Below are 25,160 nucleotides of genomic sequence, written 5' to 3' on the forward strand. Positions count from 1 at the left end.
AAGTCAGTCGGATCTGTGACTCTGATACATTGATTGCATTGGATTTGTTTCCATTGAAACAACTCAGTGTTTCCCTAAAACATGAGGGTATAGAAAAGTGAGGAATAATGGTCATCTTCTTTCACTTTGATCTTTACTAGAAGATAACGTTGAGAATCTCCTTATTGGCAATTTCAGCTTTGTTAACAGGGGGTGTGCTTTTGTGGCAATAAAATAATCAGCTCAGCTGGAGCATGAAGGCACTCTTGTGCTGTTGTTTAAATCTGGTATGCAAGTTTGAGGTGGTAAATAGGATAGTCAGGAAGACAAGTTCTGTTACATAGCAATGTACAGTGCCTGGCACGCCTTTGGCATTTAGAAAGATGGATGAAAGAATGAGTCAATTTCATCCTTTAATCCCACTGGAACCAACATTTTCTTACATTTTTTTTGTCCAAAATGACTCACTGCTTTTAATTTAATAAATGTGTTACAACAGAAAATTTGATTATACAGGTATCTTTTGGCATTCATTTCATATACATAATATAAGTATGGCACTATTAATATTTAAATTCAATGGCTTTTTCTTTCCATATACCAATGGTAGCACATAGAGCAAACATTGGGAAATGCTGCTTTGAAGGCATTCAAGTAATAGTCACAATAATAATAAAGTAGTTACCATTTAAGTATTTACCATATACAGAATTAGATCATTTAATTTAATTATCACAATAACCTTAGGAGAAAAATCATTTTCTCACTTTATAGACAAGGAAATTGAAAGTCAGCAAAGTTAGGAATCAATGATATGATAAGACTTACGATAATAATAATAATAAATCAAAAGTTATCTATTGAGCAGTTCTCTTATGCTGAGATTACAATATTTAATTTTCACAAGACACTATGAGATGAGAAATGCTATCTTCATTAACAAATGAGGAAACTAAAAATAAATTGCCCAGTCACACAGCTAACTGGAACAGTCAGAATTGGAGCCCACTTCTCTGACCCCTCATACTGCAACAATGTGTATCTAGCATAATTTGCATAATCCCACGTGGTAGTCAAAAGCATACCTTATGAAATGGAGAACTCGGAGGCCTTTAGAGGAATTCTAGTTCTGCTATCTCATTCTACAAATAACTGAACCTGAGGTTAAAAAGCTCATCAGTCAGACTGGGATTTCGAATCAGTTTTCAGAACAATCGGTCGAGCTGTATTTATTTGTAAAAATTCTGTTCGTTGGTGAAGTGGCAAACAACCATTCAGCCTCAGTGAAACTACCAGGTATTTCTGGAATGATGACGAAGACTTTTAGCGCTGTGTGCATGTAGTATGAGGGAGACTGTGTGTATAAACTGAGAAGAAAATCACCCAACTCTGAGGGTGACAGAAGGTTACCAGTTGACCTTTTGCCTTCCTTCAGGAGGCACAGAAGAGCAAGGAACAATTGAAGCTTGGGAGAAGAGGATTCACAAAGTGCTATTTGTTTTCTTCCATTTGATTTCTATATTCAGCTAAGCACTTCCTTGAAACTGATGCCCAGAGCTGTCATTTATCCACTTTGCCATTATCACATCTGAATCCCACAGGCCCACTTCAAATGCAGGGGAATACAACTGCAGATTCTGAATGGATTTCCTCAACAATGCTGCCCGATTGACTCACATTTAAAAAACACTTTGATCGACCCATCCCTTTGTCACATGAAGCTAGACGCACTAGAGGAAGCTGTTGGAAACAAAGGTCTGGCTCTATGGCCAGATATGTTGACTTCACCAAAAAGAGATATTTCTTGTCTCTTTAGAGGAAGAATTATGTGCAATGGGAAGATGAATGTTCCTCTGTCAGAAAGCTACCTTGGAAAAGGTGCTCCCAATTAATTTTCATGAGCCACATTCACCCTGTGGTTAGATAATTAAAAAAATAACCTGGGCAAACCTCATGCCACTCTAGTTACCAAACTTGATGTAATACAACAGTGCTTATAAATATTCCACTAAAAATGATTTTTATTCTGGTATATATTACTGTATCAGTATATATTACTGATGTTCAAGATTTACAAATTAAATCAGAGTTGTCCCACATAACAAAATATTATTATGGAAAACGTACAAAATATGGAAAAGATAAAGAAAAATTTCAATACACAGAAATAGGAGTATGAATTTTTCATTCCATTTTTGCATATATATTGACATGGATGTAGTTGAATATCTATGGGATTTTATGAACTGATAACACATTCATTAAAAAAGTAATGAACAAAGTAATCATTGCAAACTGGAAAATCACAGTTAAGTAAAATATAAGCATCACTTTTATAGAAACGAAATATTTTGCTGATATATATTTGTTATTTCTGTTATTTCTGCTTGTCTGCTTTATAATTCAATGAATTATATTAATGTGGTAATTGATTTTTGTGTTCGTTAGAGCCTGGGTGCCCTTGAGGAGGATTTTAAGAAAGATGAAACTGAGTTCCTTCCAGTTTTCTTTCTCATTAGAAGGACTGGAGAGACCAGCCCCTTAGCAAAGATTTGAGATATAAAAGAGACAATTATGTGGTCTATTACCAATTCTGATGGACCTTATGGTATTTAAATGAACAAAGCTCTCTTTGTCATTTCATTAACATGATTCCTTTTCAGAGAATGAGCAATTCTCATCTACTTCCTCCATTTTGGGAAAACAACCCAAGTTTTCTCAAGCTCATTAGAAAGGGAAGAGGTTGTTTGGTCTCTCCGTAATTGAGTGAGAATGTGTATGGCCTCTGAATCCACCTGACTCTGACCTGACTCTGTGGCTCATTTCAAGCCACACTAGTGCAAGAGGTGCTATGTTATAATCCAACGGAATAACGAGAGGTTTAAAATCACAGAGCATAATAACCCGTATTGATTTATAATTCCATGGCATTTGGTAGTTTGTTTTTCTCATTCTTTCTCTTTTTCCTTCTTAGGAAAGTGAAATGTATAACATCTGTGACCAGAACATGCTGTTCTGAAAGGGTCCACAGTTTAATATGCTGGTTTTCTTCATTTGCAATTTACCCCATTACAAGGATTGTAGTGTTTGCATGTTACTTTTCCTTGTTCACTTTAAAAGGGAATTATATATATTAAGGAGTAGTAATGACTAACATGTATGCATCCAAATCTCCCATATTTAAAAGCCATGACAAGCATAAACAAAAATAATGGATCCATGTGAACAATGAGCTTTCCTAGTATTTCACTCTGGTCTACTTAAAAAAAAACTACTTAGGCACAGAAGTATTATTATATGTATGCTACTGTATGTCTTATATATTATTTAAAAGTTTTTTTAAAATTATTTATTTTGAGAGCGAGAGAGTGCACACGAGTAGAAAAGAGGCAGAGAGAGAGGAAGAGACAGAGAGAATTCCAAGCAGGCTCCTCACGGTTAGGTCAGAGCCCTACGAACCATGAGATCATGACCTAAGTCAAAACCAAGAGTCAAACACTCAACCAACTGAGCCACCCAGGCGCCCCTGTACTGTATATACATGAAGAAATACATTTATTACTTATGGTGTTCAATATAAAAAGCTGGAGAGGGGGCACCTTGGTGGCTCAATCGTTAAGCCTCAGACTTCTGCCTCAGGTCATGATCTCACTGTTAGTGTAGTGGGTTTGAGTCTCTCATAGGGCTCTCCACTCTCAGTGCAGAGCCCACTTTGGATCCTCCGTTTCCATCTCTCTGCCCCTCCCCTGCTTGTGTGCGCTCACTGTCTGTCTGTCTGTCTCTCTCTCTCTCTCTCTCTCTCTCTTTCTCTCTCTCGGACTTTGTCAAAAATAAACAAACAAATAAAAAAAACTGGAGGATTTTTTTGTTTAGCTGATGTCTAAGGAGAGACCTCCTTATGCTCTGTTCTTTAAAAACAATTTTTTTTAATGTTTATTTTTGAGAGAGAGAGAGGGAGAGAACAGGGGAGGGGTAGAGAGAGAGAGAGGGAGACACAGAATCTGAAGCAGGCTCTATGCTCTGCGCTGTCAGCACAGAGTCAACGTAGGGCTCGAACTCACGAACCCCAAAATCAAGACCTGAGCCAAAGTCGGACGCTTAACTGACTGATCCACCCAGGTGCCCCATTATGCTCTCTTTCTTTAAGGCTCTGTGCTGCTTATATAAGATTCCACCTTGCATAAAACATACAGCCACAGACTGAGCCTGCTGTTCCCATATGAGTTTTTCAAAAGTGAAAGAAAGAGGTCAAGATATGGTGACTCTAAAATTAATTAAAAGAAGGGTCCAAATGTCTGCACAATTAAGTTCTTGCACAAGCGCATGGGAACAGAAGGAAGCAAACTTCAAATGCCCTACCGCAGACACTCTGTGGAATTCATTGCGATTACCCAAGGTTCGGGACTATGTCACCTAGGACCTTTTACTCAAGACAGTATCCCTTCCTCTACTGCTGATTTACCAATTTTAACTAACTCGTGGGACCCTTACCTAAAGCCCATTTATCTTTTGAATAGAAGTGGATACAGATTTTGTGGGTCCCAAAGGTTTGGAGGGGCTTACTTTAAGAAAAAGATATATAAAATTACAAATACAAAAGGTATATTGGAAGTAAATAATGATTAAAGATGAGAAGAGAAGTCAAACAAATTACTACAGACATGTGATTTAAGGCACTCTCTTCCAAGACCTCTTTACACAGTTGACTAGAAATGGGTAAGCGGAAATGTTATCTTGATTGCCTCTTGGATCTGTCCCCACTTGTTGAACACCCCCAGCCCTCCTAGGGACCTTCTCAAGGAAAGGGCTGGAAAGCCAAATCTTCCTTAGCATCATGGCAAATTTGCCTGCTGTTCACGTCACACTCAGGCCATCCTCTCCTGCTTTCCTCTTCCTCAGTGCCTGCTTTTAGCATCCCTAGTGTGAACTTCCATAACATCCTATGTCCTCCTCCTTCACAGGGCTTCCCATCTTGTATTGTAGGTGCCTAATAAGGGAAGAAAAGTTGCATTTCTTTCCATTCTATCCCCAGTTTCTAGCACAGTCCCTGTCATAAAGTATGGGCCGAATAAATAATTTCCAATAATATCAAATAATTATGTGCTTACAGTGCACCGGGCTCTGTTTTAAGCATTTTATACATTCAGTATGATATGGCTACCATTGTTATTAACATTTAATAGATGAGGAACCTAAAAAGTAGTCCAGCTTAAATAACTTGTCCAAGGCCAGAGAGCTAGTTCAAGCTCTAGCTGAGATTCAAACCCAAGCAGTGTGCTGATGCAGTCTGTGCTCTTAGCACCAAGTAATGCTGCCTCTCAAAAGGAATGCAACTGGAATACTTTCTTCACTTCTGCTTTGAGTGGCATTTGAACTCTCTGCCTCAAGGCATGGTTTATTACAATGACCAGCTCCTGATTATTTAGCAATTGATAATCCAATTTGTGGGTTTTTGAAGACTTACAGCCTCTTCACCCCCCCTACAGCTTCTTGCCTGCAGGGAGCATTTACATGCTTGTTAGCACTTCCCCAGAGATGGAGCTGAGAAGGGGGAGGAGGCTACTACTGCCATTGTCCTGCACGCCCTCCAGTTATCCTCCATTTACTGGGGACTTAGAAATGCGAAGGCTGCAGTGGCTTGTCAGCATGTGTGGATTCCAAACAGGACGCAACCCCTTATTGTCTATACTTACCCTTTTCACCTCTTAAGGGTTGATCATACCGACCAATTCTCTCTCTGGAAAGATATGTTAAGCACATAAGTAGAAGCTCAGAATATGCCCCTTCAGTAGAGTTGAAAGAGTTTTAGTAGGTGAGTGACAGGATAAAAACTACATTTAAAGAGGATTGGGGGATGAATAGCAGAAGACAAAGAGAAGAGAAGGGGATCGGTGACAGGCAAGCAGGTATTCCATAGCAGCAAGCTTCCGGTGTGGACACTTATACTCTAAATGTACCAACAATTTTCAACATTTTGCTTTAAAATAACTATTTGCTGAAATTGATTTTATTTTAATTCTTCAAGTCCAATGCATCTCTTAACAATATATTTTGAGAACCTTATCAGAAAAACCTTACCTAGGTTTGGAAGATAAAACATGCATATGCAATTGAGGTCATCAAAAATCATACCTCATATTTATGTTTCCTAACCAGCATGAGTTTACTAAAATTTCCCTATTTCTCTTATGTAGAATTTTCCTTTTGAAAGGGTAAGAAATATTAGGCCATGGGGAAATTTGTCTTGTAATTACAGACATCTAAAGAGGGATGGCTTTTCTATCTAAGAGATAGCTTTTCTGATTTTGTAATCCAGACTGTATATGTTTTATGCAACATTAATCTGCCTCGTTTTGCTCAGATGAGAGGTTTTATATGTCATTCCCAGGAAAAATTGGTGACCATAACTGTATAATGAAGTTGAGTTCCGAGTAGCTTATGAGGATTGGGCTCCTGAAATTTTTCAAAGCATTCATGGAGCCTGGCAGAAACGAACAGAATTATTTTGCAGTAAAATTTCATTCATTTAGAAGGCACTCATTTGGAGTTTATGATCATGTGGCAGTAGCTGGAGTGACCTTTAACAGGGCACTACCAACTCGACACAGTTCTATGAACCCAACTGAGGAAAGCGAACTCTTTTAAAGCATGTGTTACCAGTTTAGAGGCACCATTTTAAAGAATGATAAACTAATTAGAATAACTATTAGCTCCTCTTTTAAACAGGTCTTCTAGAATTTTCTGCATATAAGGTCTATTAGCTTAGTTTGAGTTATTTATGTTATAAATTACAACTTCATGTTTCCTTTTGCAATTCCAGTCGATATCATCCTTTGACACAATTTAATCTATATTGACTTAATAGATTTCAACCATCTAAAAAATAGAACAGTCTTTGGCAAATATCCACTGACATCATCAAAAATTAGGCATTGGACATTTTTCAAACTTTGGCCATTTTGGAGACTTCAGGAATGGGTTTTAATATAATATAGGACTTTTGTACTTATGCTAGGCTGTCTTTTGGTAATTATCAGATTCTTGGTCATTCTGTTTATTTTCTGGGTAGGAAATGCTTTTTATTGAATGTGGGACCCTCTTTGTGTAGCCTGGCCTAGAACTTGGTAGATGCTCATTGTTGTTTCTTGGCTGGGGGTGGGGGGTGGGGAAGGATGATTAAATAAACAAGTAGTTCTGGGTCTTATATGTTGTGCCCTAAATTTGAATAACTTTGGAGACTGCACAATCACTTGGTCAGGAAGATCCTAGAATGGAATTTCAGCTAAGCAGAAGGGAACTAGCAAATAGCAAGGGCCCAGGCAAGCAGAGAGACAGAAGACCCCAAGAGGACAGTGGACAGGTAGCCGAGTGCTGCATAGGCAGAGATAGTCCTGTGTCAACAAAAATGAATAGGATCACCAGTGAAAGGTCCACCTGTGGACCTACAAATGTTAGCTACACTACACCCAGAAATCAGTGGAAGGGAAAAAGGAGAATATTTCCATGTTGGAAAAACTCTGCCTTTTTTCATTTAGCTTTTCATTCAGTTATTGATCTCAACTATTTATTATGTATTACTATTCACAAGACTCTATTAGCTGCTGCCTAAAATATACAGCTTCTGGTATTTCATAGTTGTTGAACAGATGTTTACTAAATATAATTGGTTGAAGGCAAATGGCATAAAGTAAATATGGCTGATGTAGGTCTGAAAAAAGCGAAGAAAAGCCCAGGTGCCCGTATATGTAATAAGAAGCCATGGGTTTCTTCATACCTTTCTCTGTACATTATTGGTAACACTGAATGCATCTGTCTTACCCACAACATTTCTGCAATAAGGAATGACTATCCAATCGTACTTTTAGATCTTCTACTAGACTTTCCCACTGCTCTTTGCTTTTTTAAAGTACAAGAGTGAATTTGAGTTAGAGAAGATTGCACGGCTCTTGAGCAATTGAACTCAGTATGACACAAGGTTATGGTCCCAGCTGGAGTCAGTAATGACTACATAGTATTAATTATGAGTAGATGAACAAAAAAACATACAGCATCGACTAATTTACTATCACTTTTGTTTTGATCAGCTAATCCATGTGATGAAGCAGTAAGACAGGCAATCTCAGAGCAGTGACATAAATGGGGAGTTTTTGCTTTTATTAAAAATATTTTGTTTGGGGCGCCTGGGTGGTTCAATCAGTTAAGTGTTGGACTTTGGCTCAGGACATGATTTCACAGTTTGGGATTTCAAGTCCTGCATCAGGCTCTGTGCTGACAGCTTGGAGCCTGGAGTCTGCTTCGGATTCTGTCTGTCTGTCTGTCTCTGTCTCTGTCTCTGTCTCTCTCTCTCTCTCTCTCTGCCCCTCCCCCACTTATGCTCTGTCTCTCTCTCTCAAAAACAAACATTAAAAAATATTTTTTTTAATTTTGGCATTTGTACTACACTAAGCAGCTGAGTCTTATGGTGCAATACTTCATTAGAAGCCATAGATCTTTTAGTTTTTCTGGTTACACCTAAGGGCTTATATTAGGTATAGGGAAGAGAATTGTCACTGTGAATCTTCAAAGTCTGAAACTGTGTTTTGCATGTAAGAAAATGATCAAACATCAGTTAAATTGAACTGAGTTTGAAAAACGCATATAGATCAGGGACGTGTCCCCTAAACATCTTAGGTAGTAGAGATCATGCTATCAGTTTAGCTATAAGGCACAAAGCAGGGTAAGAAGGAAATGAGAACAAAGATGAATCAATCTAAACTGGAAGAAATGTATACTGATAAATCCTGAATTGGGATCAGAGGAACAGAGAAGAGAGAATAGCCATGGACCACGAACCAATCAAGTTCACAAGGAGGTATCCTGTTGATAATTTTACCTAACCATGTCATTCATATTTCTGACTCTTGGTTTTGACATAGTTAACTAAGAAACATAATCTACCAACATCACCTTCAAAGGCATAGCTCATATTCCTACTGAATATGAGTTACAAGAAGACCTGAACTTCTATACTCCTTTGGAGTAATTACAGTAATTTAAGAATCTTGGTCATCTCTAGAAACTGTGGTCATTAAGCAATATCTCATCATGACAAGATCAAAATGTTCTCTCTCATGAGGCCAATAAGTATTGAAAATTATTTATCAAAAAAATGTTGCTAAACATTTTTATGTACTCTATATACTTTTAAAGTAAATAGCTTTAGTGGTCTTTTGAAGAATGAAGTTCACTATTTTGGATAACATGTAACTAAAGTGTTCTGATTCTTACGCATGTTTCAAATATAATCTGTCTGAAATTTGTCAGTTTTAAAAGTTTCCTTTATAAAATTTCATTGACAATGAGTATGTGGCAAACTAACTATTTAATTTAGTGGTATGCAGGTTATAGTAAAAAAGAGGCCAAAGTTACTTCTATTAAAAAGAAGAAGAAGAAGAAGAAGAAGAAGAAGAAGCAGCAGCAGAAGAAGGAAAATGCAAAGCAGTATATTATTTGACTCTTTATTGTATAGAACAGAACAAAATTTTATAGATGTTCAGAAGATATCATAATAGATAATTGTAAAGACCACGAGTTTAACTTATCGTGTGGCTGGCCCCAGATATGATTTTGGGCTTCTCTTATTTACAATACTCTAAAACTAGGCAAAGCTGGTTTGGGAAACTAACATAATCAAGTAAGAAAAGGGAAAAAATGATTAAGTACTGAGCACATTCAGAAGACAAATCTCAGATGTGAGTAACTGTCTCTTTTTTTTCTTAATATTTATTTATTTTTGAGAGAGAGAGAGAGAGAGACAAAGCATGAGTGGGGGAGGGGCAGAGAGAGACACACACACACACACGGAATCCAAAGCAGTCTCCACACTCTGAGCTGCCAGCACAGAGCCCAACACAGGACTTGAACCTGGCAACCACGAGATCACGACCTGAGCCAAAGTCACAAGTTTAGCCGACTGAGCCACTCAGGCACCCCTGCAATGGTCTCTTTCTAAGAAAACAGAACTTGCAAAGTCTACTCTGGGATTTTTGGCAAAAGCAAAAATACTGAGTTCACATTAAAAGCAGACATAAACTGAACTTCAGAGAGATTAGCTTAAAATACTTCTTTTTAAAGCATCTGCTAAGGTTAATGAAAGGTCATATTAGTGAAAAGATCGGTTTAAAACATAGTTTACACCTCTCTTTTCTCAAGAAACTCAAAGGCTTTTGTGGTATTACCCAAGAGCAGAAACTGTAAATTACCCAAGGAAGTCAAACAATGGAGTGACAGAAACAAATACATGAATCACTGCTCTTATACCCTGATAAATCACTTGCGTTCTTACTCGAAAGTGTTCTTAATTTCAAGCACAGAGTTTTCACACAGGTGGAAATGAAAATTAAGGGGAGGGTTAGTGGGACTTAAAATGGGTTCTCAGATAATACAGTAAAATGAAGTGCTATGAAGGGAAGAAAGCGGCAAAGCACTAGCAGGTCACTAGATTTCAGAGGTTTTCCTTGTTGAACTCAAAGAGGGGTGCAAGCAGCACACTGCCTTTTCTTGGCTAAGAAAAATGTCTATGAAGAGTGTTCTCATGACAATAGCCAACATACACACACACACACACACACACACACACACACACATCCAACTTGAAATCTGCCTACCACAAATACACACATAGGTAAATACATATACACATATACATCAAGAACATACATATGTACAAACATACATACCATGTGCATACACACCAGCCATGAATTTATTCTTTTTTTTTTTCAGTTCATTATTTTTGAGAGAGAGAGAGAATGTGAGCAGGGGAGGAGCAGAGAGAGAGGGCCGCAGAGGATCCAAAGAGGACTCTGTGCTGAGAGGAGAGAGCCCAATGCAGGGCCGGAAGCCACAAACCGAGAGATCATGACCTGAGCCGAAGCTGGACACTCAACTGACAGAGCCACCCAGGCACCTCTCACCCATGAACTCATTATAATGCATATACCATGCTCACACATATAAATGCAAATACACTGGTGCATACCACAGATTGCATGTCCATGCATGTGCACACACGCACACACACTCACACACACACACACACTTCATATAGGCACACATGCACACACATACATGCAGCATTCACATATTTACTTAATACACACGTGCAGGCACACGGAAACAACACAAACACAGAGATGCATACAAATGTGTTAAGCAAGCGCTCAATACTCACAGACACTCATGCACACATGCACACAGACACACACACAGATACAGTCACCCAAACAGGTACACAAAACAGAACATTCTAGAAAAATTAAAAATATGCCTATTAAAAAGTTTGGGAATTTTTCAGTTAATACAGAAAAATGAAGAAAACAAAGGGAAATCAACACAAGAAGGATGGAGTAAACATGCCTTTAAGCCCCTGAGACCTTCCCTTTGCAGAATGGGGAGTTCCACTTTAACTCAAAAGGAACACAGTATTAATGCCTTAGGAAGTTATGGTGGGTGTGTCTGACTCCAAAATGTCTCGCAGGACTGCTTAATCCTCTAAATACACAATTGAGTTCCCAGCTGAGTTGAGCAATTTGATCAAGGTCACTGGGAACAGTAAACAGTAGGAGTTTGACTAACACTGGAGCATGAACCACAGGGCCACTCCCTTCAATTTACTTCAATATTTCATTTCATAAACAAGAAGGGGAGATGGATTTAAAATAGGAATTTATCCATTTAAAATTCTATTTAATTCATCATCACAGATTAGAAGTTTGACAGTGACGAGGTGCTCATAATTTATGTATGAAGCTGTTGCATTTTAAGTGTGTACAGGCACACGTGGAAGATGGAGATATGTGCTTATAACTGGGGTTCTCTGCATTAAAGATGCCCAGCTATCAGCCAATATACTCTGAGGATGCCAAACAATACTATTTTAAATATGATTAACAAATGTAAATGAGAAAGAAAATTTTTTTCCAAAGCTCCATCTTCTATTTTAATAATTGTTTTTGTGGGTGGGTGAAGAGAAAGACAACCATTCTGTGGGCGTGCAGATGTGAAGCGTAATTCCTTACCACCCTCTTGTGGTGAGTTTAAAGAACAACTTTCTGATCACTGAAGGTCCTCCACCTCCTCCCCCAGAGTTCTAAGTAATAATGAACCTCTACAAATCTTTGATGGTGAACCATAAGAAACTGCTGATATTTAACAATTTTTAAAATTCATATGTTTCGATTCAGTACATGATAATCCCATCACAATCTATTTTACAAGTTAAATGTATGAAATAGAAATGGTAGGAAAAAAACTACACATAGGTGAGGAATAGGAATTTTTCTAAAACCAGGGGCCAAAGGAAGATGGGTTGCCTGCAGGGCCCATGGAGGAGGTAAGGAAGGGACAGGAACAGCATCACCTCACATGGTGTTTGTCCCTGGGTCACTCTGGGAAGAGGTCAAGCTTGCCCTCTGCCCTGGTCTGGGGTTCGGAATTTAGGCTGGTCAGTGGGAGATGACAGTTTGGGAGGAAAAAGCCATCTGATTACCTATATAGAACTGGTTCCCGGGTGGCTGAAGGTGGGTTTTGTTGTAGAGGAAATTAGGGGTGGAAGTATTAAAAATCAAATGTATGGAGGAAAAAGTCAAATTTCCTCTTCTCCCTTCAAAAATAACAAATTCTTGAAATGCATGCACTTTCTACTCTCAAACCCCTCACTCTGGAAGTGCTTACAAGAAGACTGTTGTCAAAAAACGTTCTCTCTCTGAAAACACTGCCATTTAGCGCACTGGTGGGCATAATCTGGGACTGCCAGGTTTTTGTGGAGTTAGGGACCACAAAGCCAAACTTGAAGATCTGTTTTTCTAGGCATTTTCCTTTGAAGTAAACTTTTTGTTCCAGAAAGAATTTTTCCATTTGCTCTGCTGAAGACAATGTCACTTCTGGACACACTGCCTTGAGCTTGAGGGTTTTCTTGAGAACAGGGGCTTCATTCTCCACTTCAGGGACTGACAGGTCTTCTGTTCCTGGCCAGAGTGTTTTCCATGTCTCAGCATCCCAGAAGTATATCCAATCTAGTAGCCCCTCAGGATCTCCCTGGCCCGCCTGTCCTTGGCTGACATGATCCAGCGGCTGCCCATAGCTCTCCCACGCTGGCCCGGCAGTCTCACACGCAGTGTGCCAGCAACCAAGGACAGAAACTTAGCCCCGCCTGGAGACTTTGGGTGACCAGCAGCAGTGGCCACACCCAGACCAGCCTCTCCTTTCCCTCAGCTCCTGCTCCAGATCGCTTCTCCTTCAACAATTTAGCATTACAGACATGGTAATGTCATATGATATGGCTGTAACAAATCCCCTCTTGATTGCCTACATGTTTTCTGAACCCAAGGATAATGCATACACCCTGTACTTGAATTTGTTCTAAATGATCATTCCATTAGAATTCTGTGACTTTATTTTTTTTTAATTTTTTAAAGTTTATTTATTTATTTATTTTGAGAGAGAGAGAGACCGAGAGACAGAGAGGCAGGGTGGGGCAGAGAGAGAGGGAGAGAGAAAGAATCCCAAGCAGGGATTCAGCACAGAGCCCAATGTGGGGCTTGAACTCATGAATCATGAGATCATGATCTGAGCCAAAACCAAGAGTCAGAGACTTGACAGACTGAGCCACCCAGACGCCCCTAGCATTCGCTAACTATAAAGAATTAACTGAATTGTATTGCACTCTTTCTAGCCACATTTTCTATTTACTAACATGACATTTGGTCCATTAATGTTAGTTCCATTGCTGTTCTGCACGCATGACTTCTTTCCTAACCATCTTCTTTATTTTATGAAGGTCACTTCTTGCTTCATCCAATACCTATCCAGTTATGTATTAGCCAACTGTCTATAACTTTCTTGGGTGTATCCAGCTTCCTTGGCTCTGTGACTTCCCTCTATTCCAATGGTCACAACCTGAATTTAAGAAATTAATTGTTCAGGGCACCTGGGTGGCTCAGTTGGTTAAGCGTCCGACTTCAGCTCAGGCCATGATCTCACGGTTTGTGAGTTTGAACCCCGCATCAGGCTCTGTGCTGACAGCTCAGAGCCTGGAGTCTGCTTCAGATTCTTTGTCTTCCTCTCTCTCTGCCCCTCCCCTGCTCACGCTCTGTCTCTCTCTTTCAAACAATTTAAAAAAATGTTTTTAATAAAAAAAAGAAATTAATTGCTCTATATTATCTTTATCTCTAGTGATGTTTCCATCTTACAACTTATACATCTAACCACCCAACTATGTACTGAAGGAGGAATATCTATCTATCTATCTATCTATCTATCTATCTATCTATCTATCTATCAATCATAGGTAGAAAGCTCACCCAAAGATGTCCACGGTCTAACTGTCAAAAACTGAATATGTTAGGTTACAGGGCAAAAGAGAATTAAGGGTGCAAACCAGCTGGGGTCTTTAAAAGTAAGAGGGAGGCAGAAAAGGGAGAATCAAAGAGACAGCAGCATGAGAAGTATTCAGTCCAACTTCATTGGCTTTGAAGATGCAGGAAAGGGACCATGAGCCAAGGGTTGTGGGCAGGCTATAGAAACAGGAAAAAGGAAAAAAAGGAAAGAAAAAAAAGAAAGAAAGAGGGAAGAAGATTTTTCCTTAGAGCCTCTAGAAGACATGCAACTTTATATATATATCATGATTTTAACCCAGTGAGAGCCATTTTGGACTCTGACCTCCAGAATTGTAAGGTAAAAAAACTGTATTGTTTAAGCCACCAAATATATGGTAATTCATAGTTACAGCAGTAATAGGAAACTGATTATCTATCTATGGCTCTATCCTGGCTCTGGAGAGCACGGTAATGGGAGTAGCAGAAAGAAACAGAGAAGAAACAACACAAAACTGTGAACGTCATTGTCTTGCAAGAGCTGCTATGATCTCTGGAATCAGAAAGTCCTGGCTTCTACTGACTCTGGTGTTCATTCAGCTTTTGACTATGCTGCTTAGCCTAAGACTCACCTCTCTCCTCACAAAGAGAGAAAGGAGCAATCACAAGATTTCATCCTCATAGGCCTGTTTGGATATTAAATATACAGTTTTAAATGCTAAGCTTTCTGTGTGCCAGTTAGTAAAATTTCTCTCTCCTTATCCAAATATACCTGTTTTGTACCACATAGACCCTGCTGTTCTCATAGAATTGATAGTAGAGTAGAAAATTGTCAAGACTCAGAATAGATAACAAATGGAGTTATCAGCTCAAAGAAGAATATGTGGGCATTACGTTGTGTTAACAGAAGCAGCATTTGCAGCCTTCAGGTTCAAGTCTTGACTCTATGTTGGCTACAGCAAGCATCAATGGAGCACAAATTTTACGCAAGGCTCTGATTGCTTGAGGAAGTCATTTTATCCTTTGGGCCCTCAGTTGAATTGAAAAGCCTGGAGGCTGCCTTCATCCTACCCAAGGCACGCTTGGCATGAATTTCAATTCTTTTATAGTTTTAAACATTAAAAAAAAACCCTGACTTTTGTTTTGTTTTGTTTTAAACATGACTTTTAAGGAAGCTTAGGCTTCTGGTTTCAGCTCCCACAGGTAGAGACCTTAGACATCACATTTGGCTTACGTCAAGAAAAAGTTGAACAAGCTGAAAATCAGTGACTTTCCTTGGACTCATCAGGTGCACCCCAGACAGGAACACTTGAGATCTGCTTACCTGGTTCAAAAGCTGCTGGAGCCACCACACTTGTAGGAACACTTCGAAGGTAATTCAGATAAAATACTGGGAAACGGGGGCTGCTGTAATGGGGGCCCTCACACCTTTGTGGGCTTTATATTTAGAAATCTCACCTACTTCTCATGGTGAAGATCTGGAGAGACTCCCTCATGGCTCATGCATGAGGAAGGTAATCTGGATAGAGACCAGAGCTTTATCCATAAGAAAGGCTGACTCTCCAGAGGAAAAGAGTTTGCTAAAAGTTTATTTCAGTTAAGTGGGCAGGGCATTCCTCCCACTGAAGCTCCCTTTAGCCTTCCTTTCTCACCTAACAGGGGAGAAACAGGGATCAAGGAAATAGATTGGGAATGCTGCAGCCAGGGAGAGGAATACGGGGAAGTGGTGGAAAAGCTATACCAAGAAGGCCATGGCCTTGGGATATTGGTCCATTCAAACACTGAGATTTAATTGGAGGATTATATCATGCTCCCCTTCCCCTACACCTTCACATCACACCAAAAAGGTCCGAATATAATGACAGTGGACAATAGGTAAAAGAGCTGCAAAACAAAGCCATTCTTTGAAAAGAAGTACTTAAGAAAGCCTCAAGAAGGGAGACAAAAACAAGGTCATTAGCTGAATTTGAAGCCTCGGATACAGTGCAGCTACAGTAAGGATTGAATAAAGCTTTCCTTTTAGGAAGATTCCCATAAATTCTCACATGACAGTACTATTTAGCTCAGTTCCTATTCCCCAATTCAACATGTTTGGCTTTCTACACAATATTATAAATGTGGCTCTCCATAGAACATTACAAGGCATGACAAAAGAGAATAAAAAACACATTCTGAAGACACAGAATAATCATCAGAACAAGACTGAGACATGTCTCAGATGTTGGAATTATCAGATATGGATTTAAAATAAGTGTAATTAATAAGTCAAGAGATCTAATGGAACAAGTAGACAACATGTAACATGTAATGTCAGCAGAGTGATGAAAAGTCTAAGAAACCAACTCTAAGAAAAGGCTAGAAATCAAAAACACTGCAAAAGAAATGAAGGATGCCTTTGGTGCACCCATTAGTAAACTGAACAGAGTCAAGGAAACAATAATGATCCTGATGATAGATCAATGGAAATGTCCCAAAATAAAAAGTAAAAGAAAATAACAGGGGCACCTGGTTGGCTTGGCCAGTTGGGCGTCCGACTTCAGCTCAGGTCATGATCTCATGGTTTGTGAGTTCGAGCCCCGCGTCGGGCTCTGTGCTGACAGCTAGGAGCCTGGAGCCTGCTTTGGATTCTGTGCCTCCTTCTCTCTCTGCCCCTCCCCCACTTGTGCTCTGTCTCTCTCTGTCTCTCAAAAATGAATAAATGTAAAAATAATAATAATAAAAAGCCCAGAACATCCAATAACTCTGGGGCAATTTCAAAAGATCTAACATTACAGGGGTGCCTGACTGGCTCAAAAGGGAGAGCATGTGACTCTTGATCTCAATGTCGTGAGTTTGAGCCCCGTTTTGGGTGTAGAGATTACTTTAAAAGATAAAGAAAGTGTAGCATACACTATATCTAAATACCAAAAGGAAAAGAGAACATAGCAGTAGACGTATTTGAAGCAAGAAAAACTTAAAATTTGTATTTCGACAATTACCACCAGCATCTATAAAGATTTTTCCAGAATTAACAGGTGACAGTATAGGCACCTGTATTGGTAAACCTATGTTTCCATGAGCAATGCGTTCATTTCAGTTGTGGCAGAAGGAAACAGAAAAGGAGCCTAGTAAGAGATAGTATTGGAGTGGCAAACTGGACTAAGAGCTTGCAGGATCATGAATACCAGGTTATATTGTCTGTACCTCAATCTAAAATCTGTGATAAACTTGTTTCCTTAAAAAGAAATACTAATAACATGTTGTAGAGTAAGGCAAGGCTGGGAAACCTTAGGATCGCTAGTAGTTACTGCAAATATCCAGGAAAGAGGTAATGAGAACAGTGTCCGTGTTGAAAGGTAAAGACTTTTACCAGAGATGAAACATGGAGGGAGTCCTGCAACAAAACAACAAGAGTGATAACAATGATAGATTAATAACATGTAATCAACTGATAAATTCAAATTGGGAATTTTACTGGCCAGCACCAATACGAAAACTATTTGCCAACAAAGAAGCTGACATTTCAAATTTAGAGTTTTCAGAACTGCAATTAGCAACAAAGAAATCATTTAAAACTTCCTCCAAAAAGCCCCTACAATTTATAAATGCACAAGGAACTGCATTCTTAACTACTCATGTGACCTTGAAAATCATGGCAGATGCTATTCACAAAGACAGTTCTGGATAATACTGATATGACTGTTCTTAAAATTTCTGATGGACTACCATTAAGGCCTCATCTCCCGCAAATGCAGATGTTATGGGCATCTGATTTCAGCCTTGCTGACTTCAACACTCTGATTACCAGTTTTCTTTATGGATGAATTAGTTGAGTAGCTGTGTGATTTATCCTGATTGATTGTCATCATGGCACAACATTTACAGATGGAATAGTCAATGAAATGCATTTTTAGCAACAGCTATTCTGGCTTCCTTCATATACATGTAGTGTCAAGGTCTGACAGTTCTATCTTGCATATTTTAAGGCAGCCTTTCTCTTAAGTATAGCATCTTTGGAACTTGAGCAAATGTGCTTATACTTGTGTCATTTGGATGATAGGATATAAAAGCTAGATAATTCTATGGCCAAATAGTTTTTCAGTGCTTCTATTATACAATATTGTTAATAGCCTGGGCAGAGAGGTTACAAACGCCAGACGTATTTTGCATAGACGACACAATATTTTTTGACTTTTTAAATGAATAAAATTATTCTTTTTTTAAATTTTGTTTAACGTTTATTTATTTTTGAGTGACAGAGACAGAGCGCAAGTGGGGGAGGGGCAGAAATAGAGGGAGACAGAATCTGAAGCAGTCTCCAGGCTCGGAGATGCCAGCACAGAGCCTGATGTGGGGCTCAAACTCAGGAACAGTGAGATCATGACCTGAGCTGAAGTCAGTTGCTCAACCAACTGAGCCATCCAGGCGCCCCATGAATAAAATTATTCTTAAAAAGAATAGATTTTACATGAACACTCTTTTTTTCCTTTTGTTAACGGTTAGTGAGTTGGGCAACACTGATTCCGCAATTCTATCAACAATGGCCCCAGCAGTCCCCACTGCTCCCCATATGCATGTATTTACATTTAATCCCCGCTGTCTCCCTGACTTAAATTACTTGCCTAACTCTTTGCATTAGTCAGCAAGGGCTGACACAACAAAAAACACAGCCTGGGGACTTAAGCAATAGAAATTTACTGTCTCATAGTGATGGAGGCTAGAAATCCAAGATCAACCTGTCAGCTAGTTTGGTTTCTCCTGAGATCTCTCTCTTCAGTTTGTAGATGAATGCCTTCTGATCATGTCCTTACATGGCCTTTAATCTGTGTGCACACCTGCTTGGTATCTTTTAAGGAACCAGTTCTATTGGATTAGGGTCCCATCCTTAAAACCTTATTTAATCTAAGTGACCTCTTTAAAGATTCTATGTCCAAATACAGTCACATTGAGGGTTAGGACTTCAACATGTATATTTTGGGGGACACAATTCAGCCCATAACACCTTCGTAAGCATTTGGGTTTGTGAAGGTTTATAAGGCATTTTCATTTTTATTTTTAAAATTTAATCTAATCTAATTTAGTTTGTTTAAAAATTTTTATTTTGTTTTAGAGTAAGAGAGTGAGCAGGGGAGAGAGACAGAGAGAGAGAGAGAGAGAGAGAGAGAGAGAGAGAGAGAGAGAGAGAGAGAGAGAGAGAGAGAATATCTCAAGCAGGCTCGGCTCCAGGCCCAGTTCCAAGACCGATGCAGGGCTCACTCCTACAACCTTGGGATCATGACCCAAGCCAAAATCAAAAGTCAGACACTCAACTGATTGAGCCACCCAGGTGTCCCAGCATTTTCAATTTTAGTAGTGGAATAAACAGCTGAGCAGATCTCAAAATAATGGAGGTAGAAGGGGCAGTCTTTCTCTTACGTATAGCATCTATGGAATTCAAGCAAAAATGCTTATAGGTGTGTCATTTGGATGATATGATATAAAAGCAAGATAAATATATGGCCAAATAGTTTTTCAGTGCTTCTACTATACAATATTGTTAACAGCCTGGGCATTTAATGTCATTAGTTTGACTTCCTAACTGAGGTAGATCTGAGGTCATTGCCCCTGTCCAATCATCTTCTGTCTCTGTCTTACGAGATAACTAAACACGGTTATCAGTCACTACTCTTGTGTTCCACTGAAGCACATCATTTTGATTTATCAGATAGCATCGATGGGAGAATTTTGTTTGGGTTATCATTCATCACATCAAGCAAAGTCTTGTTGATATACATTCCCGGGAAGCATTCTTTTCTGATAATGTCAATGATAGTTGCCTGGCCGTTCTTCTGAGCAACTTGTCTGATATTATCTTTGTGACAATATATTTTGTACGAAAACCCATATTTCCTATTTGACTGGTCAAGGCCAAGCTCAGGAACAAATGTTGGAGAGTCTCTGCCACTTAGACATCATAAAATGCCAAGAGTCAGAAAGATAAAAATTCAAAAATGTCCCTTGCATTTGCTAAGTGTTTGGTTTTGGGCAAATTAGTTTTTCTCTCAGAACCTTGGTTTTCTGATCTGTAAAGTGAAAATGTAGTAACAATAAGTACCTCTGAGATCAGTTCTTAGCAAGCTTTCCTGTGTTCAGGAATCACCCAGAACCTTGTTAAAGCATAGATTCTGATTCACCTGAGTTGGGATGAGGCCAGCAATTCTGCATTTCCTATAAGCTCTGGGTGATGCTGAGACAGCTGATCTGTTGATCACATTTTAAGCAGCAAGCTCTGAGAGGGCTAAATGAGATCACAGGTGCAAATCATGGAAAATACTACCCACCACATCATAAGAATCCAAAAAGCCCTGATTCCAACTGTTGGTGTTATTCAGACGGAGCTTATAGATGAGTATATGTCTCTATAGTAGTATTCATTGTGGTTTTCTTTTGTCTGTCTCCTTGTACTCTCCATTAAATTCACGCAGTTGTGTGATATCTTATGTATCCTTAGAAACTACTTGAAATCCCTTTTGCAAAAAATGATTACATAAATTAAATTCATTGATAAATAGACAAGGAAAGGATACCTTTTAATAATGAATTGAAAATAATGTGACCACAAAAATTAAATCAGGCAGCCAGTTTTAATCACCCACACTCTCTGATCAGTACTTCCAGCAGACCGCACCCCAATGCACCTGGGACATGATATCACTCCTGAATAGCTTTATCACACCCTCTCTCTTGTGATTCCCTAGTTTGTACACCACAGCCCAGCTTTTCCAAACTTCTTTCAGGTCCCTAAAATGTATTACTTCTGCACATGTCCTAACCTTTGTATTTGCTGTTTCCTCTAGTACTCTTTTGATCCTCTCCTCCCTTCTGTTCTTAGCGCCGATGCCGACTTCTCTAGGATGCTGCCTGATATCCCTCTTCCATCTGAGTTTACTGCCTCTCTGGGGGCGTTCGTAACATCCTTTGCCTACCTTCATCTCTCTGCATATCAAATTTATTATAACTGTTTATTCATATGTACTAATCTGTCTTCTCCACAAATCAGTAAGTTGCAGGAGGCAAGAACACTATGTTTATGTACTATTATAGCCTCAGTTTTTAGACTAGTGCCTGACATATGGTTGCCACCACAATAAACACTCATTAATATGCTCTGTTAATGAATGAATGCACTGGTGAGTGGATGAGTGGATGGATGGATAGATAGTTGGATAACAAAGCAGATGCTCCCCATTATTTTAGGATTTTTCATATAGCATTTATCAGCAACACCTTGGAGTGATTTTATTTAGCCTGGAATATTCAGCCACAATAATCATCTCAAAATCTAAATACTCACTGACAATATCAGTCAACCCAGCCACTTTGCCTAGCAGAAAAAAGTGTTCAGGAATAATGGAATTCCTAATTTTGGCATGTGGCAACCATCTGTCTCTGATACCTCTCAGTGAGTTCCAGGCTGAACCTCATTTAACTTCAGTTCTGGTCTCAGATTATAACTTCATAAGAATCAGCAATTTAACCCATGTAGAGATGTACACAGAAAGAAAAAAGGCAAATACTGACAAATGGATCTCCACGAACTCAACATCATTAAAGGGAAAACACCTTCAGCTTGTACTGGTAACTGATCATACCTTGGTCTCATCATTTTCACTGTTCAAAGGAGACAGCTCATGATTATTAGTAAGATAAAAGCATGGAAATTGTTTCACCTTGTGAAACATGATTGCATAATCCAGTGCTCCATTTAAAATAAAATGAATCTATGCTTGGTTTGGACTAACTGCGAGCTTACCAGAAATGATGTTATATTTTCAGAAAATATACTGTGCTTAGTCAATCCTCTGAAAGTATAGTAAACATTCAGAGAAATACATTAAAAATATATCCTGAGGTTTTTATCTTGTTTGGAAACATAGTACACTCTATTATATAGGACAGAAACCATTCAGCATGTGCCTTGAAGCTTATTAAGTTCTCCAGGACTTGTGATAATGAAGATAAACAGTTTAACCTTTGCTAGACTTGGGACCCTAGTTACCACAATGTCTCATTAAGGAAGAAACACAGTAGGAAAGCATAGATTAATGTATTACAAAGCACCATGCCTCTAAGTGGTGTCCCAGATCCTCCATTGTTACACTCTGATTTTGTTTTCTCCTAACATTTTTGTCTATTTTCTGTAGTCAGAGAATAGTACTTTTCATAAAGATCTTTGTTTCCAAATTCTCAGCTTCAGTTTTAAGAGTTAAAATCACCTACATGTTCATAGATTAGCTTGCAATATAGTTTATAAACTGGAATTCTTTTTATTTTTTTAATGTTTATTTTTGAGACAGAGACACAAGCACGAGTGGGGAAGGGGGAGAGAGAGAGAGGGAGACACAGAATCTGAAGCAGGCTCCAGGCCCTGAGCTGTCAGCACAGAGCCTGATGTGGGGCTCGAACTCACGAGTGTGAGATCATGACATGAGCCAAAATCAGACGCTCAAGCAACTGAGCCACCCAGGTGCCTCTATAAACTGGAATTCTTGAGGGACAAACATTTGGATGCACCCTAGCATTTAGAACAGTTTCTGAAATTGGATTTGCATTTATAGAGGACTGCTTTTTTGGAAAGAGAGAGAGAGAAAAGAAGACAATCACACTGTTTAGGATTAGCAAATTCTATGACAAAAAATAAAAGCAAAAGTAATAATTTTTGCTGATCATTAGAATCTGAGGACAATAACATCTTAGTGCCCTTTGTTAATGCAATACAGTAGATGAACTAATAAGGATGTGTTTCTGCTTCTCTTGAACGGATTTCAGGAGGAAATCAGCCAATGGAAACTCTTGCTTCTGATTTCCACTTTGGGGGAGGCTGTGAGTCCATTGAGGAGCACTGCCAGCTACTGGTGAAAGGAGCATCGGGGGACCATTATAAGGCACAGTTACAGCTGGAGAAAAACATCCTTGCTATTTGGAAGAGCCACTGAGAGTCCTGAACTGTATGGAGAACTCTGCTGGAGATGCAGAAAAGTTGAGACACAGTCAGATGTTATAAGATCTAAGATCTAAGCTTTCACTCATCCCAAGAGAGCAAAGTAAGACCATGCTGCCTGAGAATTAAAAGTCAGGGATCCTGGAGGACCTTTTTACTGTATTATCTTGTAGCACCTAAAATAGCTCAAAAAGTAGAGTTTGGGAAAACCAGACAATCATTATACAGTATAATCTAGACATATTTAAAATCGAGACTGGATAGGTCTTTAGAAGGCTAACTAATGTAAACAGTGCCATTAGTGAAAGAATAAAACAAGTTATTTTACATACTGAAATAAAGCAGAAGGCTACCTTATTCACAATATGTCAAATAATAGGAAATGTTTTCTTTTCCTAATAGGAAATAATAAGGATAATGCAAGTTAAAATTATAGCATTGAGATATCATTTCTAAAAGTCTATTTAAATTCTGTTGGGAAGGATGTTCAGGATTGGATATTCTTGGAGCACTCTTGAGAGTTAACATCGATATATCCTATTTTGTAAGCTATTTGGCAGTATCTTGCAAAACTGAAATCCACACATCCTTTGATTTATTCATTTTACATATATATGTAAAATATGTATATGTATTATATATTAACTATAAATATATAAACATAATTACATAAAATGTATACATGTATTTTACATATATACCAGGGAATCACATGTTCACAAGGACACATACTCAGGTGTGTATTCACTACAACATACAGCATTTGAGGGAACAGTAAAAATTAGAAACAGCATGGATGTACCTCAATAGGGAAATGACAAAGTGTGAGTACAATCACACAATAGAATGATACATGAAGCTGTTACTGTCTTAAGGCACTTAGATCTTAAAAACATAATGATGATTGGAAAACAGCAAATTGCAAGGTTAGAGTTACCCCATGCTACCATTTGTGTGAGCAGAAACTTATATATGCAAATATATATTTGCATCAATACAATACATATAGTTTATAAAAATGTATTTGTATTTGAAAAATATAGAAACTGGAATGGAATAATATTAAATGACCCCTTAATAAAGGTTGCCCCTGGGAAAGAGTGTAAGTGATGAGATTTAGGGAGTAGTCAAAGAGATCTTAATTTTATTTCAAGCATTTTAAAGGCTTTACTTAATCTATTACCAATTTATTGTTCATTTAATTTACTTAAATGACTAACTTAACAATTTAATAAATAAGTAAATTAAGTTAATCATTTAAGTAATTATTTACTTAAATCAGAATTTAATTTAATTCTTTATTTAAAAACTGAATTAAAGCATTGATAGTGGAAATATGGGCACTGCTTGTACAGATTATACAATTATTTTTTCAAACAAAGCAGTTTTTTTGTTTATTTATTTATTGTGAGGGGAGGAAGGGGCAGAGTGGGGGGGGAGAGAGAGAGAGAGAGAGAGAGAGAGAGAGAGAGAGAGAATCCCAAGCAGGCTCCACGCTGCCAGCACAGAGCCCGATGCGGGGCTTGAACCCATAGCCCAAGGTGGGGCTTGATCCCATGAACTGTGAGATCATGACCTGAGCCAAAACCAAGAGTTGAATGCTTGGATGCTCAACCCACTGAGCCACCCAGATTATAGACTTATCTATATCCTTTATATCTCCCCCTTTATATGATAAGATAAAAAAAATAAAGCACAGACACAGACAGTGCTGTCAGAGTTTTGCAGTTGTAGCCAGAGAAAGAAAAAAGAAATGCCACAAGACAGTGCAAAGGGATAGCATCAAACACCACCTGTGGAAGTAGAAGGATGCCAACACAGAGACATGTCTGCAAAGGAGATATGCAGGTCCCTCAGATTACCATTAG

At 38.6% G+C, this 25,160-nt stretch overlaps 1 long non-coding RNA gene and 1 pseudogene across 1 annotated transcript in view; both read right to left on the minus strand.

The window, feature by feature from the left end:
- The window catches only part of LOC113594667 (uncharacterized), a 367,494-nt gene that overhangs the window by 55,590 nt on the left and 286,744 nt on the right, over positions 1 to 25,160 (minus strand). The window lies entirely within an intron of this gene.
- Positions 11,948 to 14,214, minus strand: LOC128314872 (retinal rod rhodopsin-sensitive cGMP 3',5'-cyclic phosphodiesterase subunit delta-like; annotated as a pseudogene).

This window comes from Acinonyx jubatus, chromosome A2, assembly GCF_027475565.1.
Source record: "Acinonyx jubatus isolate Ajub_Pintada_27869175 chromosome A2, VMU_Ajub_asm_v1.0, whole genome shotgun sequence".
NCBI classification, from domain to species: domain Eukaryota; kingdom Metazoa; phylum Chordata; class Mammalia; order Carnivora; family Felidae; genus Acinonyx; species Acinonyx jubatus.